The following is a 17,386-nucleotide window of genomic DNA, read 5'->3' as shown; positions in this document are numbered from 1 at the left end:
GACCTGAATATCACGACTGGGCGTGATCATGCTTGCTGGATGTATTCACCGAAGTCCGTAGAGGCCGTTCTCGATATTCGATCCGATCACTCAAAGCTCACGTCAGGTTCTTCACAAAAAGATCGCTATATTAGCTTCGATTATCGGTCTTTGTATAGCCATTTTTCTCTTTCTTTTTTTGTAGGGCTCCTATGGTGTTAAAGAAAATTCTATGAAGGCAGTATTTATAACAAGTGTTCCATCTTATACGCAGTCTCCTTGATGAACAATATTAAGATCTGTTACTATTTGTGAAGCGTGCATTGAACACTTTCGTGTATATTTAAAGATCACATATTGCATTGAACTTCAGTCAGCTCAATGTGAGCGGCAGGCATCAGTTGCTGAAATGATTTTATTGCAGAACGGCGCCAGCATCATTCCGATACTCATGTTACTTTCCTTAGAACTACTGCGATGGGACTATCGTGACAGAATTTGGCGTTTATTTCCTTTTTTTATTGTAATACGCGTTTTTCTTTTAACTTTATTGGAGACTTTCGGTGGTATCCTCTTGATCTAAGAACATAAAGGTGACTGTTGGCATGAAGCTATCCATATTGCTATATCTAATCTACGTGCCTTCTTTGAGCTTTCTTTGATTAGCGAGACAGATTAAAACTAAGACCTGTTGCCGCTCAAAACTTCTATTCAGGAGAGTTGCGTTTAGAATATGGGAGTATGGTTTCACGTTTCCCCGTCTTTCCTGAGGTCTTTTTATTTATTTCGTGTTTCTTTCGTCTTTCTCCTTACCTTCATTTCATACCTTCATTCTCCTCTGACTGAGGTCATCAGTTCCTAAAATGACGCAAATCATTATTTAAAAGTTTAGATACGGCATTCTACGCTGCGATCACGTGCGAAATTTCATCACCCTGTCGTTGGTTTAGTGCAGCTTTAGTCGCTTTTGCTCGATTAAACTCGGCTTGACTATCTTAATTTCCTGCGTTCATTCCCTGCTTCCATAAGTGTAGGCAGGCGTAGTGCCTCCCTCGGTGATTGTATTCAGCCTGCTCCTTCCCTGCTTCCTTTGTGTCCTTGTATATTTGCACATGTTTGCCTATCAAACAATCAAAATTGGGGCAGCTACGTACTGTGAGTGCGAAGACTGAGAAAACGGTGGAGCTTATGGCCTTCCCCTCCTCCTTTCTCTCCTTCTCACCCACACACCTCTTTCACACCCTTTGCTACATTATACCCATACATGGCTATGCTATGCTTTCTTCCTCTCACTTTCGGTTTCTTTCTATCTCTTTATATATCTCTCTCTTTCTTTCTCTTTCTTTCTTGCTCGTCCTCTCGCCCATAGCAACGCAATCATATGGCTCCCACAAATGCGTGTTCTGCTAGCCTACTTGGACAGCCGAGTGGTTACGACGCTCGCCTTGGATACGCGGACCGTGGATACGCTGGTTGGTATCCCGCCTAGCCAAGAAATTTTATTTTCTTTTATTCATTTCTTCGCCTCCTCCTCTCCAACTTCTCTTCTCCTCCTACTTCCTCCAACGTGTTGCTTGGCGACTCGAGATACCATCGCCCGAGTTTTCTGCTGACGCCGGACCGGGTTTTGGAAATCTTAAACAGCTCTGTTGCTAAAATAATGATTTGGCAATAGGCAGGGAATTACAGTGGCGAGCCTCAACTGTGCAGCCACAACCATACCATATATTTCTTTGTCCTTGAGCTTCCTGTCTGTTCTTCTGTGGTCTGTTTAATGTCACGCGCAGCCACCCTCGACGATTTCGTCGAATGGACTTCTATGCCAACTTCATTCCGTCTCGATGTTCTCCTGAATTATCATTCCCTATTTCTCGCTTTTTTTCTTAGTGCTACTCTTGAAGTCATCACTTCATTCACTCCATCATCGCTGTAAACTTCCGGCGTGCAAAAAGTAGACCTCGCCCTGTCTGTAGCCGCCACCGTTCAGAGGGAAGATGAAGAGCATCATCCGGGTCTCTCGAGACCCTTTGTTGTTCCTCGAGCTAAGCCATTGTTCCCGACAGTGGCGCCACCCGTTGCTCTCTTTCTGAATCGCGGCTGCACTTTTCTTTTACTTCGGTCTCTTTAACTATCACGTAGGTCTGCGCTTTTCACCCTGTCATAGTTTCCTCTGACGCCCTGCCCACTCGACGACTTATTTTGTGGCCTCGCAATATCGGTAATTGACGTCCGAAAGTCTCCTCGCCCGCTGGCCCTGTTTCTTTTTTTTTTCCCTTTTTGTGAGTATGGTGGTTTTCTGTGATCCGCCTTAGGCACTGCTCTTCGATTGTCTCCCACTTCTAGATCATTAGCGCAGTTAACGGGTCCTTGGGTTCCGTGTAAGAAAAGTAAACTTGGAACTGAAGGGTCACCGCTATACATTGTTATAATGAGTCAAACTATGGAGCGATCCTGGCACTAACGTAGACACGTTTGCTTTTGTCATACTTAGGTCGTAAGTAAAGCTACAGAAAAGCAGTAGATATATAGCAAACATATCCGCAGTGTCCTATTTTTTTCTGGATTTCACTCAAGATCCCAGCATGACAGAAAGACCAGCCCGAATTACTCCGTGAGAATTGAAACTTGAGGAAGTTGGTGTGGGTTCATAGTTGACGCAGTACTGACCGGACGAGGACGAATAATGTCGTGTTCTTCTGAATTTTTCATCCACATCCCGTGAGCGCACTTGAAGCGCACTGCTCAAACATAAAGCAGGGCGCACGAAACGAACGAACAAGTACACACAGGACGAGCGCGAACTAACTCTCACAGTTGTTACTTATTTCTGTTTCAACAGCGCGCTCCTTTCGCAAACGCGGCCGCTGCAGCGAGCGAAGTGACCTTCGTACGCTCTGTGACTTCAGCGCGGACATCGCGGGGAAAGCGCAAGACATGAGCCGAATTACTCCCGTCATCTGTTTTGTTTCTGGCGTTTTCGGCACGGAAAAGCGCCACGATTTTTAAGCGTTAAATTATCTGCTAGAGTAAAATCAATACTTGGCGCTCGTACGTTGTTCTATGCCCGACATCACAAAAAAAGAAAGAGCACGGATTACAACAAGGGCCCCTAAAGAAGCGATACATTGAGCAAATAAAACATTTACGCAAAAACGATACTTGGTCATGGAAAATACAACGGCACACTTTGGTATTGAATTTCCCATCAGCATTAAAGCAAATTTCGTTCCTCTTTTGAGTCTCCTCTCGTGTGCCGCGTCTCACTTCGTGTATGCGTTTGCATTAAATGCTGTTACTGCTTGAGAAGGATTTAAAGGTACTTAAACTCGATCGACAGGTATATATTCGGGTTTAAAAACCCTATAATTGGCATTGAGGTTATATCTTCCAGAAGCAATGTCCCGGAAAAGCACGTCCGTTTCTAGTTCGGGCTTTTGTGTGCGTCGCGCGTCGCTTCGTGGTTGTGTTTTTCAGCTAACATTCCAAGTCGGTGATCAGTTTCCATTAAAGCGGCGCTGTCTTTCGCACTGATATACTGAGTTTCAATGTATGCAACACGTTGATACGAAATCTCATGGTTACTTCGTACGACACAGCGAAAAAGCAGGAAACTCTTTATACCTCACAAAAGTAGCATCCGCAAAATGAGTTGGAGCTGCCGTGTCTCAGCCATTTCTGCAAGCTGTTTTACGGCAGCTCTGATGTCTGTGTACGCTCCGCGACAATGTTAACACTGCTACTTTCATTAGAGACTCTCAAAGAATTAAGTTTAAGTGACTCTTACTGTCGCGTTGTAAACACCGACTGCTTTCCATGTCGAAGCGCTAGCTTGCAATTGCTTTGATTTGTAAACGAGAAGAACGCAGTTTCAGGAAGTTTTCATTTTGTGTAATGGACGAGCCACAGTATGAAGCACAATTTATTGAAGCTCCGAGCGAAATACACTTTAGGGTTGCTTTTCAAGGTGCGTAACTGTTGGTCGGTGCTTTCGAAACATGTGCTCGTTTTCGCAGATGTGCGTCCGTTAGTGTTCTGGTTCCTCCTGTTTCAAAGTACTTTAAAAAATGTAAGAACGAAAAAGAAGGATAAGTAATTTAAGTCGGAATAATTCGGTTAGGAGCTGTGCAGAAAGTTGGAACTTTTGCGGTGCTTGCGGTTTCATGCGGTACGTCATCGTATGGTTTTCAAGATTTAAGAAAAAAAAAAGGAAGCTACGAACTTCAGGTGTCATCTGGTAGCTCGGCAAGCTGACTTTCTCTTGCGTTCTGCGCTAAAAGCCTCAGCTGTTTCAAAAACAACAATGGAGCAGGCGACATCGGAGCATGCCGGCGGGGTTTTTATGGGTATTATATTTATTTGTTCTGTTGTTAAACATTCTTTCTGAACTTCTATAGATACGGGTTTTCATTGGCTAACCTCCAGGAAGTCATTGCCGTAGGCCTTTCAATAATGCAGGGAGCCGATTCAACCATAGGCAACCGAAAATTTTACGTTATCTAGGCTTACTCATAAAGACGTTGTGGATATAGCTGAGTGCTTTCTTAATTTAATGTACATGTAAGTAAACAAGAATGAAAGACGGAGATAATTTTTTCCTCCTCGCAGTGCGCATTCATGCATGTTTTTTTCTACAATGTACTGTACCGAATTTTTTCCCGATAAATGTAGTCCTCAAATTTATGTGCGCGTTACGATATGGTTCAAAAGCCAAATTGGCACCAAGATATTTTTCATCCAATTTTTGTAATGTAATGTTACATGCGTGTTACTGTCGGGAGCGCGCTAGAATCTTGCGAATACGCTATTCATTTCGCCTGAAAATGATTTCTTTGGGGTGTTTTCCGTGCTCCAACAGTATTGCAACACATAAGATATATCGAAGCAATAAATATATTAGGCGAATGATCAAACAGATTAAAGAGTACAAGATGAACGCATCGCCATTCACGAACCGCAGTCCTTACTACGCATGCCGACGTTTCAACACAGTTCTTTCAATGTCCATTAAAAGTCATTAAGAGGCCTGCGACTTTTTGCCAGTAACGAACAATGATAGAAAAGTACTATAGCCATTAAGGAAGCAAGGCGCTTCACTTTCGCTATAAATTATTCGGTTTACTTTGAAGTACTTCCTAAGGAGAAATGGCGTGAACTCATAATCGCGGATGCGTCTTGGTCTAACCGCGGGGTAAGAATCGATTCCTTCTTAGAACACATTTCACCAGGCTGCCTTTTTGCTATTTAACAAACCGCCAGTGCTCAGTCTTCGTCGAAGCTTCGTGGAAGCGTTTTTTTTTTTATAGGGAGAATGCCACCCTATAGATAAAAAAACACAGAAGCAAAGGACGGAATGAAGACGCCCGCTTCTCAGCTTTTGCACGACGCTATGATTCGTGTCATGTGTCAATTCCAAGTCGGAACCAGAGCCGTAGGCTCGCAGCCGTGTTCTTCGATCGACCAAGCCGCATAGGGGCGTACAGTTCATTCTGAAGCTTCACGAACGAGCAATTATCGGCGACTCCTAATCGCGAAACTCGTCAGTGTACCCTTTTCCCTTCCCAGTATAATACGTTCCTCTCCGCACCTGTTACACACATCCTCACGACTTTATCTTTAACGGTTTCGCGCTGCAATGCGCTTCAATCATCCGTACCTTTTATTTTAAAGGAGAAAGCCTTCGGTGCCTCATAAAACGCGAAAAGTGACTGTCAGTGGTGCTGGCGTCAACACGATGCACTGCAAAAAGCATCATCATGAGACGTCATTCATGACGTCACAATCGCGATAATTTGTGACGTCATTATGAATTCAACATTATGTGACGTCTTTATGATATGGTCGCTTGGTCAAAGGTGGGCCGATCCCGGAGGCACTGTAAAACCACGTTAGGTGTAGAAAGCTTTCGGGAAGGGGGGGGGAGGGGGGTATCAATACAATTAAATGAAAAGAAAGAAAAAGAAAAGAAAGAAGAACATGTCGCCTTCGAGACGTATTAGGTGCATCAGTAAAAGACCGGGCGAGCTCTTCACCACTTCTTTGCTTTCACTGTCTTCTCGTCCAATCAGCGTGCGATTCTTAGCTCGCTCTTCTTCAGTTACCGGCTCTTTTTTCTGGGGTTGAGTGATAGTCAACATTTACGCGATTAAAACAGAATAGACCTCGCTGTTTGAGATATACAGCATTTGTTGTTGCGTTGAACTCCCGCATCCGGTGCATGCTTGCTTCCACCAGGCTTCAGCAGACGCAGTTAGTTTTGGTACTTGCTTTGCGTTTCACCAATGGTGTCATAAGTAGGGAGTTTCATAAGTGTTCTTGTGACAAGATGTGACAAGATGCACGGACAATTTGCGGCAATAAGCGCGGAGCTGAAAGGCCGCGGGTCCGGTTGGTATCGAACCCGCGACCTTTGTGCTCAGCGCTTCTGTCGCAACTTGTGTCGCCGTGTGATAAGTGGGTCCTTATCGCATGTCCTCGTGGTCATGTGTTAAGGGCCCACCGATCACACGGTGACTCCACGGTCACATATCGAGCACTCAGGCAAAAAGACATGTTCTGAATTTTCTCCCGTTCGGGTTCCCTGGTGTATTCCTTGGATTAAAGTTGTGCTGCTTCGCACTGCCGAAGCGGATCTCAGAGGTCACGTAGATAAAAGCGCGTGGTTGATATGTGTTCCGCCAGAGGCCGCAACGATCCCGGCTGTTCACGAGGAAACCATCTGCTCTTTCAACGAACACACTCAATTAATTTGCATTACTATCCTTACAGTTAATTGGCCCTCATCTTAAGTGAACTTATGATTCGATATAATATGTATCAGATATAGCTCTTAGCTCGAACCAGAGCCATCGATTTCGTACCAGTTTTATTTTTCACAAGAATTCTGAATATTAGTAAAACTAGTATGTGCTCGACCGCATATGCTTGGATCAGAAACGGCTGTTACTCGAGCACCTTCACGACTTAAGCGAGAACAGTTTTAAAGATCCAGGATAGACGTTCGTTTTCCTTTTATTTCGCTTTTTCTTTTGTTTCGCCTGGATCAAGCTTGAAACGCCGACGACGGCGCTAGAAGGCGATATTCTGTTATCTTACCTAGACAAAAGTAAAACTACGAATTCGAAAATAAGCGAAATGCTACCGAGCTTAGGTGCACATCAGTTGGTGCCATTAGGCACTACCATCGCCTCTTGGCTTTGCTCGACCGAAATAAGCGGATAAAGAGGAAATAAAACTTTTTTTTATGTCCAATTTCTGTTGAAGTTCTTCTGGTATACACATCTGAAAGTGCCAGCGCTCGCCGAAGCGATCGGAGCATCCGGCAACATCCGGGAATCTCTATCTAGAGAAAACGTTGATGGATGCTCTCTCTGTAGAGTCTCTAAGAAAACTTCGAACATATACATTCCAGCGCGAGCGTATCGCGTTTAAATAAAACAAAAACAAAGGAAACAATACTTCAGAGGCCCAATGGCACACGTCTTGAGACTCCTGAAATTCTTGGAAGAAGCACTACGTTTGTTGGAGGCTGGCTTCCAGCACTCTTTAAATCCCTCGCTGCTCTGGATGCTGTTAACGCCTCTTTTTAACGCCTCTTATATTTAACCTCTCGCTACTGGTAACACTCGAGAAAATTGTACGCTTTTCACACTTTTTTGTATTGTATACACTATGTCTAGGTTGAGCTCGCATTAGTGTACAGTGCAAGTCAACAAAGTTTTCGATCCCAGCCTGTCCTACGGCGTGCAAGAAATGGTTTTTTTTTAATACCTAGATTGGAATAAAAATGTCGCGTAGTCGTAGTAAGCGGAAGATGTTTCAGTCGGCAGTCTTTCTCTCACCTTTCATATTTTTTTTTTGTTGCACTCGATTCCGTCCATCTATCTACACACAACTTTTCGTACATTTTATCATCGTTATCTTTAGCGCTTTGTTAGCAACAAGGTTTTTTCGCATCGTTTCAATGGCGTTGTATAACCCATTAAAATTGTGTACTGTGTACCTTTGATACAGTACACGCGCTCATGGCTCTTGATTGATGTCTTAGTTTGTAAAAAATTCAAGGGCCCTTGCTCTATCGCGAAAATGGGGGCTAATGAAGCTTGGTGTGTACGTGCCAAAATACTATTCTTTCTTTCTTTCTTTCTTTCTTTCTTTCTTTCTTTCTTTCTTTCTTTCTTTCTTTCTTTCTTTCTTTCTTTCTTTCTTTCTTTCTTTCTTTCTTTCTTTCTTTCTTTCTTTCTTTCTTTCTTTCTTTCTTTCTTTCGCATTGCTCAATGTTCCCTTCAAAATGTTTCCTTCCTCTATATCGGGAATAGGACCTTCATCCACGTGCTCAGCAGCGCAACAATTCATTTGCTACAGACAACAGCGACGGTCACGCGTTGATACCCAGGCAAAGATGAAATGCGGCAACGTCACCTGCGCGCCCGCTTGCTAAACGGGCGAACAGGTGAACATGATCATGGAAGCTGGACGGTGCCACCATTGTGTGTTGGTGCACTTTTAGGAATGTCGTTTGTCGGCCGTTCCCCTCGTCTCTTTCACGCAGGTGGCTGAGAAACTGCAGAAAGAGAAAGAGAGGGAGGGCGGTGGGGAGACCGTCGGCAGACGAAATTACAGTCGGCCCAATCAGGTCACTGAGCGTTCTTGATCTGCCGTGGGGAGAACGGTGAGGAGCAACCAAGGTGTTAAATCCTGGCTCCCGGCTTCCCACGGGGGTTCTTGTACGGTGCTATGCACTTGCGGCTCTGTCGCGTTATGGAGCGCAAGTCCCAATGTAAGCAGTTGCCGTGTAATCTTGTATATATTGTACAGGAAGTCAAGTTGTTTGCTAAAAGAGGACTGGTCTCCATCCTTGAGAAGTGGCAGCAACCGCGATGAGGCAAGGCAGCTACAAAGGCCTGCCACTCCCTTCTGTGTTGACAGCGGCGACGCCGGCAGAGAGAGAGCTCTGCTCTGAAGGAAAATATGTAGTGTGGAGGAGGTTCAACTTAATGGCGCTGTCGACAGGATCTGCCCACAATTTTTTTCGATAGAGTCTCGCAGCGAAACAGTGGTTTCTTATCGCCTCAACGAACCAATTATTGGCAGCGCCGTTAGGCTGTGTCATTTGGCACCTTGCCGAACGATGGGTCAAGTGCCCTTCATTGCGGAACAATAGCCACTTGCGGCGAACAAAATGAAGCACTATGTATCAACTCAGTCAGACGTTCAACAATAACGTATCCAAAAAAGATTTCCATAGAACGGTTTATAAATCTTACAGGCGTTCTAAATAAAGCTGCAGTCTTTTATTCGTGTTTATGGTATAATTTTGACGAAACGTCACCACGGTCGATTATGTGGTATCCAAGTGCTTTCTTTCTCCAAATGTGAATCCTGTGCCGAGACTATAAGAATGGTCTTCGTTCTTTAAAATAAGCGAAATTTATTCCCTGGAGTCGCAACATTTAGGTTATTGACTCAACACTTTTTTTATGATTCTCACAATTTATATACTTTCTATAAATGATTGCTTATGGCGTTCTACAGGTCTCCATTTAAGTCTATCGATAAAAAGGTGGGACCCCGCCACGGTGGTCTAGTGGTTATGGTGCTCGAATGCTGACCGGAAGTTCGTGGGATCGAGTCACGTCCGCGGCGGCCGAATTTCAATGGAGGCAAAACGCTAGACGCCCGTGCACTTAGATTTTGGTGCGCCATTTTGGAACACCAGATGGCCAAGATTATCAGAGCCCTCTACTAAGGCATCCTTCATAATCATATCATCGTTTTGAAACCGCAACAATTAACATTACTAGATACGACGGTGGGCTACTGTTGACGCTCCTTGCAAGCCTGAATGGCTGTGCGACCCTCTTAGCCTTCTCAGGAATTGATGAAAATCTGATGGATATCGACCGCGATAACGCTGACACAATATGGGCGTGTCCACTTCTACATTGAGAAGAAGGCACAACGAGTGAATAAATCTTACGCGCTTTCATGTGCACGTCTGTTAACGTACGCTGTCGAAGTTTTAAGCAGCGATGGTGAATTCTCGCTGCGAAAAAAAAATGAACCCTTTTTTTCTTTCAAAGAATATACGACACCGTTGAAAGAAGTACGTCTAACCACACTCTTGTCGGAGCCCATTGCCACTACGTGCCACCAGTAAGTCTTGCCGCTTTGATGTTCACGCATGCGCATGCTTAAAAACTAAAAGGGCAGAGCGTTGGCCTAGTTGGTGCTGGCTGACTTGAGACATAAATTAGCTTACGAAAAGACGACCGGCGAGGTGAACAGACAAACAGGACGAGCGCCAAGCTTTACAGATGCCCCATTTAGTAAATAACCATCCACTTGACGCGCAGTGCTTAAATGTTAACGGGGACCCAAACCGTGTACGCACCGACGCGAACAGACTAAGGTACCTTTGTTGTCATGCGTTTCTTTTTGTTAAATTGTAATTGGCATTGACGTAGTCATCGTCACGTGGTCGTGGGCTGTCATTTAGTCGTGGTCGGCGGTAGGAGCCGGTGACCGCGCTTTCTCCGAGGGTGCATCGATCCGTGATCTCCTACGACTGCGCTTAATGGATGCCCTAATGTGCCCTAACGAATCAGGTGGCCCGACATAACGCGCTGCTGGCCGAAGCGGTGCTTTTGTACGTACGTGTGACACGGGAGTGTCCCCGAAGAAAAGAGAGGACAATGTGCGAGGTAGCGCTAACAGCTTTTTCTTGATCTTGCTATCTTTCTGTCTCGCTCTCTATCCCTGGTATATACTGGTGCAGCGACGCCGTTAAACGTGTGGCTAGTTGGTTCTCGCGAAACAAGGAACAAAGAATTTCTAAGGAAATCATAAGGCAGCAATCACCGGCAATATCCTACCATGGAATTGTTTCAGTTGTTAATATTATTTTTTTACCCTCAGGGTAAAGGGTACATTTCAGAGGGGAAGGGCAGTTCACAATAAGAAAGAAGGAGCACAAGGCACAATTCGTACAAATATATAAAATAATTGAGGCACAACGATCAATAATGCTAACAATTTACTTACAAAAACATAATAAATCAAATGGTAAACAATATCAGTGTTAGGCAGCGAAGGGAGCAAGCGAAATAAATTAGACATAGGCAGAACATAAAGTTTCTGTAGCATGTCTCCGCGCGCCATGAAAACCTCGATTTCCATACAGTAGAGTGGCCTCGGGCGCGGAGCGTTGAATAAACAGCAGTGAATCGAAATGATCAAGCAGTGTGTATAGGACGAACTAATCCGCATGGAACGGGACGCAAATAAAAAAAAACTGTTATTCCTGTGGCCCGAAACAAACAACCTCCGGAAGCACACGCAGTGAGGGAACACGTGTACTGAAAAAAAAAAAAAAACAGGCTGAAGGTTTTATTAGGGTCATTTTAGGGACTACGTGCCTTCAGGTTCATGGAAGACTCGATTTACGAATCCCATAGCAGCGGGCCTTTGTTGGGACACATGCCATTTATTTTATTACGAAGTGAATGGCCCATGCCGAAGTTATGGCACTCTATCCAGCACAATCGTTTGCGTAGGTACGAGGAAGTATTGTGAAAGGTAGGGCAGATGCGAAATACAAGAATTTCTTTTTCTCTTTACCGCAAAACAACTGCATACGTCCAAAGCTTTGCCCCGGGTGTAATAGTCATTTTGCTTGTCTTTTCATCATAGCCTGAAATACGGCGGTCTCATAAACTTTGTCGCTTATTTATTTGACCACCATCATAGGTGATACGGTTGGGCTGTTTTGTATTCCTTGCTGAATAAGTTCAAGTATAGAACTTGCTTTCCTTGGTTCTCGGTTAGTACGCAGGCAAAAGCAGTTGAGAAGTTGGACTCACTTCTGGAATGAAGTTTCGGGCCGTCTGAAACTCAACTACTAGTTTTTCTAGCTTTCTCAAACTTCCGTGTCCTGGGGAATGCATCGTATTCGAACGTTTCTCCTTCAACCGTTTAAGCTGTTCCGCGTTTTCTTATCCTATATAGTGAAATATTACGTCTTCTTGTAGATCGGAAAGCGACGTATCGAACTGCGAGGCTATGTGTGAGGTGCCTCGGATCTCATGAAATCAAATGCTCCGAGTTCACATTCCAGGGACAACTACTGTTCCTCTTTCATATCCGAGGATTGCAGGAGATCTCTATAACAAAGAAACATGCATCCGTTGACATTAAAAGTGTGCAGCGTCCTGTATTTCAAAAGGGTCCAGTTTTCTAAAGAAATTCTCAGCGATGTTTTTGCATTTAAGCCTGAAAATTCTTAGGTTTTAAATACCGATACCTCCATCTCATTACGAGGCACGACGTGGAGGGGCGTTCAGTGGTAATTTACGTTCTCTAGGGTTCGTTAACGTGTTCCCGAAGCAAAATATACGATCACCCTTTCATTCTTCCATCGGCAGAATCGAACCGCATGATCACGTGACAAGCAGCATAAGATCAAAACCGCTGAGTTACTGAGTCTGGTTTTGCAACTGGTAGCCTCATTAAAAACGTATTGTAGGGCGAGCTCATTGATTACTTCAAAAAACAAACAGTGGATGCACAAGAAAGCCTTCAATCGGTTATGACTTGTTGCGTGAATTGACGAAATGGCTTCGCAATTCCGCTGCATAAAGATTCGTTACTACGGTGCTGTCGTATTATACGTGGTCAGAAGGTTTCATATAATAAAATACCATATCCTATACGCTTGCGGGTGACAGTACAAGCTTCCGTGTATTATCAAGCCCAGGACAAAATAAGCTGCATTAAATTTCATTGTCGTAGCATCTGAACGCCCCAACCTTCGCCGCGGCCTCGTATTACTAATAATCTGTCTTCGTGCTGGCAATCTAGCCTTATGGCAGACGCACTACACGGAACGGCAAACATGGCAAGTTTGAACAAAGCTTTTATGCTTATGGAACTACAAGTGACTGTACGCCTAATTTGTGGTGCCGGAAATTTCTATCCAAGGGAAGCGCGACTGAAAGGACACGTGATAAAAAGTAAACTGCTTTGTTTAGTCTTTTGCTCTTTGCTTCCGTTTCGATGCAGATAAACCAGCAACACCAAGAAAGAGAGTGCAAACAAGAGCTAAAATGCAGATAGGTTAACCAGTTTAACAATCCGGTTGGCTGATGATCGACGCCTGAGACAGGAGCACAAGAATTCTCGTTTTTGTAAGAGGACGGCTATCAATTTTGTTGAGTGCGATACCAAGAAACGCCACCGCTTCCTTCTCGAGAGAATCACCACTACGCCTAAGGCGATTGTCTCAACGTTCCTCGCGTTTGTCCATTTCTCCCTTCGAACCGCTATGCTCCCGCAACAAAACTGAATTTAACGATTGCACCGTATTGTTGGGCATCTCATTCTACCTTTACAGGAGGGCTCCGTGTTCATCTCTAGGGTCCTCTATATTATGGCGTCGCTCCATGTTATCGCGAATGGTTTCAACCTCCTTCTCTCACCATGCTTCCCTTTGTCTTCATATCTAAGCCTACTTCATTATCTTCTTTTTTTTCTTTAAGGCGAAAGCCTTAGATGCCTCATCAAATGCGAAAATTGACCGGCGTCCAGCGACCCCCGTCGTCGTCATCATCACTCGATGACGTCACCATATGACGTCGTCATGACGTTACAGATGGTCAAAATCTGTGGTGTCATCACATGACAACCTTGATTGGTCAAAGGTGAGCCGATCACGGAGGCAGTGCAAAACCAGCCGAGGTGCCTCCGATCCTGGAGGCAGTGCAAAACCAAGTTAGGTGCAGAAAGCTTTCAGAGGGAAGCGGAACAGGATCGACACGTCGACTGACGAGAGAAAAGAAGATCAAAGGCTTTTGCCTTCGAGTCGTCTTAGGTGAATACTTAAGGGGCCCTGTGTAGCTTTTTTTTATTTATTTAATCGACTCAGATGGGCTGGCCGCTTTCGGCGTTTTTCGTTGTGACGCCCGGAAAGCGCTGCTCGGAAAAGCCAATTTCCACATGCTAATGGGGCCTTCGCCTTCCACACAAATGCGACGCGACGCCCTGTTGCCGCTTCTTGAAGGCCGTTGTTTCGTACGCAGTCCAAGTCGTCGCCTCGAATGCTGTTTCGGTGCGTTCGTTGCCGCATTCCAGATGTTTACATCTTTCCCTCTCGCCCTCTTACAATCCTGCTTGCATCCAGTTGTTGCTGTTCTTAAAGGGGTACTGACATCATTTTTCGAAGGTGAGTTTACTCTGTTATACAAATCTCCTGTACTCAGAGACTGCTCTGAGCAAGTGTGAAGCTCAGCAAATGCCGAAAAGATATTTTCTTTTTATATTAAAGTCAATTTTCTCATGGCGCACTTACCATCATCGACCCTAGCTTGACGTCAGGCTGCAGTACTAATTGTGGTGACTTGACGCAGCAGTCTGGATGGTTGCGATGACGTCAGGTACCAAAATTCCTAGAATGGCCGCTTGTCCGTCACCAATGGAGCCACGGCATGGAGCGGCCATGGAAACGTCCCGATACCGTGTGCGGGCGCGTGACGAGGAGCTCATACCGTGTTGTGACGTCAGGGTACAGTAGGAATAGAAACTAGCTTTTAGAAGCATAGTGTATTTACCTTTTCAGGGGGCGCTCACGCTTACCAGAGCATTTTCTAGCCTCTCGAGAGCTTGACCTTTCATTTGAGAAGAACAACTGAAAATTTTCGTGTCAGTACCCCTTTAAGGGCCTCCTTTACTTCTTCATTTCTGTTACATTATTAGGTCATCTGCGGTATGCGCAGTGCTGGGCGTATTATTTGAACAATTCCGTTCGCTCAATTCATGAGCGAATGGGATTGGGAATTGGAGCGAATGGTCCGTATTCAGCGCTTGTGTGAACATGTCGTTTCTCTTGCGGGTGTCTGTTCACGCTGGTGTACTTCCTTTCTCCAATTTTCGAACTCCATTCAAAACTCGAAAAATAACAGCGCGATGCCACAGTTACCATATATAGAAGCGGTCACAGCATTTCGCCAGACGCCCATGTGACGTTAACATAAGGTGCCGCACAATCTTCAGCTTGAATGACTTGTCACGGTAAAATAGGCGCTATGAATGCAGAAACAAAGAAAGTGGTCTGCAAAGGACTACGTTGCGTGTGGTATTTTAAATGCGAATGCATTTCTTAGTCGGGCTATGTGAGGCATCCGGCGTTGTCCGCGCGCCTCTCTGCTCTCACTCCCTCTCCCATAGCAACAGCTGCGGGCGCGCGCGCTTATCCTAGCCCCTAGCAACCGGAGCAGGTGGTGCGGGTGGAGTAGCGGAGAGTGAGTGAAGAGGAGGAGCGCGCTCTGGCCAGGAGGCGCTGGCTCTGGCTTGTGAGGGCGCTCGCATCCGAGCTCCCGCGTGTGTGGAGAGCGTGTAGGACAGGGCAGGTGCAGTGCTTCGCCGCTCCTTCTCTCGCCGTTCGCTCTCTCTCCTCCCTGCGCCACCGCCTCAATTCAGTGCGTTTGAAACGCGTTTGTGCTGCCTTGGCACAGCCAGAAAACAGCGCGTTCTAAACGCGTTTGTGCTGCATTGAAGGCGGTGGCAACATCCCTGAGGTGATTACGAACGCACGTAGGAAGCGTTCGTTGAAAGAGGCGCCCAAAAGGGAGACACTTGAGCGCGTCGATTTGTCCAGCTTTACGCCATTAAAATTACTACGCCGTGTACTATCGGCGCAAGAAATGCATTCGCATTTCCTCACGGTTCCCTTCGGGGATGTGGGGGCATTTTTTTTGGCTGTATTCGTTTAATGTGCTGTCTTACCATCACAAGACGCAAGCCAGATTGTGTTGACTGTTACTCAGTCACACATATTGTTTCTAATACGTGGTCCAGAAGAGCACTCTGGTTTTCGCACGGCTCCTTGTGAGCGGCTTACTGTTCCTTCCGTCCGTATTCGATTAATTACGCAAGCCCACCGCTTCCCCAAAGTGTTTTTACAGCTAAGCTCTATATGTCTAGGCGAAACCAAAATTAGTCGGTCCCATGTGCGCAAAACCTCCAAGCTCGTATGTGCCACAGGAATTGGGCTAGGTCCACTATACTCTCCACTGGTCCACTAGAACCGAAGAAGAGAACACACGGGCTGCAAACACCAATTTACGATTTCTGGGCAGACCCAGTGATAATCACCGGAGCCGCACATTTCAGCTTCGCCGCCTAGCTATCTGCCCAGTGTGCTTGGGCGAGAATTTTTTTTTTCCTGTAGCAACTTTTCTTGACTTGTTTTACATTGGAATTGTTCTATCTTGTTTCGGCCCTATTTGCTTTCCTTTGTGACAAATCATGTCACTGACAGGTGTCCAAGCGAGAATGAGCGAGAAGAAGGCGACAAGAACTGAAGCAGTAGACGACGGCCGAACAAACCACCGCCTGTCTCTTGTGGGACAGGATTTGTCAGATTGGTTGACGATCCAAGCACAGTGCCAACGCGAATGCTGTAACGAAATGACCTGATTTTTCGAGCAGTGGGCTTATACCAGGGAAGTTCCTCACGGCGATTGCTGAGCGTTTTGTTCGTGCAGTGCCAGTTACTTGTTTATTACTATTACATGCTCTTTTCGAGTATTCGAGTTCTATCGAGTATTTCACACTAGCTTTTTCTTCCTTATCTTTTCTAACCTTTCTGCGTGTGTATCATTGTCAGCGAGACATTTATTTTAGCCCACTTTTCTGCCTTTCAGGTTCTTTTTATTTTTATGAAAATAAGGTATAGAAATAGGAACGTATCGGCGGGAAACGGGATAACAAACGGGATCATCCAATATTCGAGTAGAAAATAGGAAGTAATGGATTTGCGCAGGCTACGCAACGCGCAAGGCCTGGTAAGTGGGCATCTACCGATATTATACAATAGATGGCAGGGAAAGTGAAGACCACCCATCTAAGAGTTCTGAGGAAATGAAGGAATTTTCAAGCAAAACGCTGGCGCAACTGAGAATTGCCGAGCGATTTTTCTGCCCTGTTGTTTCCATATATTGACGTCATTAAACTTTATTCCTCCACATCTATTAAGAGGAAACAGGGATGATAATATTGCTGCTGATCATTATAATGGCGATGGTGACGATGCCAACAATGACGATGACGACGCTCAATACTTCAATTTATCTGCTGTAATTGAAGAATCATGCAATCGCGTGACCCATGCGTAGAAGGCGGTTGAGTGTAATCAAGGCCTTGTGATGGAAGGAACATTTCTGCATCACAGAAGACATGTAGGAGTGAAGGCTGCAAAAGTTGGGCGTTTTTCGATATATTTTTCGTGAAGTGTCGCACATGCAAACGGTACAGTACGCCGAGAATCGTGACAAGCGAGAACTGGCCTTTTGGTGCCCCCATCACGCGTACTTGTAGACAAATTCTCAGTAAAATAGCTGCAAAATATATTTATTTT

This window comes from Rhipicephalus sanguineus, chromosome 6, assembly GCF_013339695.2.
Source record: "Rhipicephalus sanguineus isolate Rsan-2018 chromosome 6, BIME_Rsan_1.4, whole genome shotgun sequence".
Classification (NCBI taxonomy): Eukaryota; Metazoa; Arthropoda; class Arachnida; order Ixodida; family Ixodidae; genus Rhipicephalus; species Rhipicephalus sanguineus.
Note: the sequence above shows the minus strand (reverse complement) of the source record.